Genomic DNA, 3,297 nt, shown 5'->3' on the forward strand with positions numbered 1-3,297 from the left:
CCGGGGCCGGGGCTCAGCGGAGGCAGCGCAGGAAACTCACCGCACACCCGCGCCTCTGCCCACCCGCAGCCCCAGAGCTGCCAGCACATCACTTCCGTTTCCGGCTTTGACATTAGCGCCAAGTCTCGGCCCGTTTCCCCTTCCACGTGGGCGCGCGCGGGCACGTGTTACCGTATTCCCCTGGCGCGGCGCAGCCACTTTCCGGGAGCTGCCGGAATGGGCGAGCTCAAATCGACGCTTCGCGGGGGGGGGGCTGCACATTTCCCTCGCGCTCCCCTCCGCCCACGGGGCTGCACCAGCAACCGGGAATAAAGGATCCAAGAATAAGGCTCCAGGAACAGGGATTAAAGGATCCAGCAACCAGGAATAAAAGATCCAGGAATAAAGTCCCCACAATAAGGATCCAGGAACCAGGAGTAAGGAACTGGGAACAAGGAACCCACTTCAATCTCATCCTCCACCCAACAGTGGATTTCGCAATGGAAAATTGTTCATGGAAATATTCTCCCTTTGGTGAAGGGGGAATTTATTTTCTCAGCTCTCTGCTTATGGGACAGTTTGCAAGGAACTTTCTCCACCTCTGGGTTGGAAATTGTCCTTATCGAGTCATAGAGAATAGGGCTGGAAGGGACCTCCAGAAATCACATCTAGTCCAACCCTCTGCCTCAGGCAGGACGAGCCTGTCCAGCCATCCTCTGTACTTTCATCATCACAACTGCAATTGCACAAGTGGTGTGCGGCAGTCTGCAGCTTGGCTCTGTGGCTCGTGAAGTTTGTCAAGTGTGAGACAACTCTGGGTCCCCTCCTCCAAACTTTTATCCTGTAGAGTAGTTCATGGAGGATCAGTAGAATTACCCCTTGAGTAAGAGCTGGCAGAATCTGCTCCCCTGTGCCACAATCAATGGGGGAAAACCATGACGGGATCACAGCAGGCGTAAAGAAAGAGTCCACAGACCACAGGGGAAGGTCACTGTGGCCTCCAGCTTTGAATCAGTTCATTTCCATCCGTGTCATGCTGCTGTTGGCAAAATATGTGCAGATGCAAAATGACTCAGCTTTTACTACTTCTTTTTCTTTGTCTCATATTTCACAGGCAGGGGGTTTCAAGGACTCAGATTTCTAAACAACTGGGAAAGAGCTAAAAAATAATTTCAGGGGTATAACAAACTGCTCCCAGCTACTTTTAAAGAAGTTTGAAACACAATCACACAGATTAAACTGAAACTAAGGGCAATAATGTTTGTGTGAATTCTCCAGAAAAGCCTTTCTTCTCCTCCATTGACCCTGACCCCGTTAACAATATTTCTGCAAAGGGGAGGGCAACAAATCCATCGTGTGGAGTAACTGGATTCCACAAAACGTGCAATGTCAGGTACCCTGCTTTTGGGGTATTGATTGCAAGAGGAACTAGTGTACAGAGAGAACAAAGGCATATTTGTTCCAACACACATCCTCAGGTATGCGTTTCCTTATTTATACAATGAAGCTGCAAGCAAAGCTAACCTGACTGATATGTATGCAAATTTGAACTGTGGAGGAATGATCCTGCAATGCAACGTTTTGATGGATCTTAAGAGAGCAGCATCTGGCTTTGCGAGCGTGTGTGAAATACCCCCATGTTTACTGCATTCCTGTCACTAAAAATGGCCAGGACTGAAGATCACACTCAGCTGTAATTTTCTTCTCCAGATTTCCATATTTACAACTAAGTTACAAACTTTGAGGATTTGGAAAGCAGGTGAGTTTATAGATGAAACGCCAACAAATTCCTCACTGTAAGAGGCCTGGAAGTGCGTGGTGTTCCCTCAAATGGGGTCACTCCACTGGTTTCTTTCTTTGTTGCATTCAATTGATGCAAACCTAGTAGACTCAAGGTTAACTCCACTCGCTGCTCATATAGGAACGCTTTTCCATGGAGCTTTCTATATCTACAGGACTGAAAAAGAAGCAGCAAGACAGTGCAAAGGAAAAAAAAAGGGGTGGAAAGAAAAGGTAAAAAATAATGTTGAGGGCAGGGGAGGAAAGAGTGAAGTGGAAGAAAAGAAGATAAGCAAAGTGCCTGTCCTCCTGGAAACAGAAACTATGGACAGTTATTGCCAAGACAATTGCTATTGGACACTATAGTATAGTATAGTATAGTATAGTATAGTATAGTATAGTATAGTTGAACATGTCAAAATAAATAAAAAATGTGGGAATTAGAACTATTAGATATGGAACAAAAAGGAAATAAATGTATCCTTTTTTGCCATAAGACGACACATTTTTGTCATCAAAAGACTGTCGCGACCCAGCCGACGATGATAAAAACATAACATTGAGAGGGTGAATAAAGAAAAGGAAAGGCCGTATGTTTTGATCTGAACACACAGCAATCACTTGAATGAAAGAAGGAAAAGCAAATGTGTGTTAAAACCCTAGTACTTGTTTTCACACTGAATTCCAGAGCTTCTGTTTCTCATGCACAAAGCCAATCCTAGTAGGCCTAAATGGCTCGATTCACTCTTGAGCCTGTCAATTGTATATACACATCTATAGGACTGAGAATTGTACAGCTGGGAAGACTTTTACCAACAGAGCCCCAAAATGTCTATAGCCAAGCCAGGATTTTGCTCTTTTTTAATGAATAATTGGACCCTTAGGTTTAAACATGATGTCTTTGGGAAAGGGACTGTATCTTTGTATCTCTGTACTACGTGGTACAAAAGGCTCATTCCCGACTAGGGTCTCTGGTAGCTAAAACCACTAAATAATAATTGGGGTCCCTAGCAATAACTTTTGGGCTTCATTTTTTGTGTATTGGTGTAAAGCCCACAGATTCCTGTTCTTCTCAATCACATCTCCTCCGTGCCAGTAAGTAGACTCACTCTGCTGCCTTGAGGAGCTCAGAACAGGCTTCGGCTTGTTACAGCACTGACGTTTCCCCATCTAAAGAGTGAGGTAACCAGATCGCTGGGGAAGCACGCTCTTTTGTCTGGAAATAGCAGCCACTGACAGTGCGGCACTGTTTCCTTACCCAAAAAACCCGAAACCCCAAGCCCCAGAAGCAGATGATGAAGAGACCGGCTTAGAAGGAAATGACAGTATAACACACACAACCTGAGGACAGGGATGCGTGGCCGGAAAGGCAACGCTCAGAGCAAACAAGGGCAAATTGCATTGTGGCAGCGCCACACAGACGAGTAGACCCTGCACATGGAAGTGCATAGAAGACGAGCAGACCATGCTGAAAGGCAGGCACTTGAAAGCCTGAGAAAATTGCTCCTGATTTATGCAGAGGGGAATTTAATCATGTTA

At 45.7% G+C, this 3,297-nt stretch overlaps 1 protein-coding gene across 1 annotated transcript in view; it reads right to left on the bottom strand.

The window, feature by feature from the left end:
* The window catches only part of AKR1A1 (aldo-keto reductase family 1 member A1), a 30,719-nt gene extending 30,648 nt beyond the window's left edge, over positions 1–71 (bottom strand). The window contains exon 1 of the mRNA XM_019501391.1: positions 41–71. The gene's annotated coding sequence lies outside the window, so the exon portion shown is untranslated. The remainder of the gene's footprint in view (positions 1–40) is intronic.
* Positions 72–3,297: the final 3,226 nt, after the last annotated feature.

This window comes from Gavialis gangeticus, unplaced genomic scaffold, assembly GCF_001723915.1.
Source record: "Gavialis gangeticus isolate Ggan-Ray unplaced genomic scaffold, GavGan_comp1, whole genome shotgun sequence".
Lineage (NCBI taxonomy): Eukaryota > Metazoa > Chordata > Crocodylia > Gavialidae > Gavialis > Gavialis gangeticus.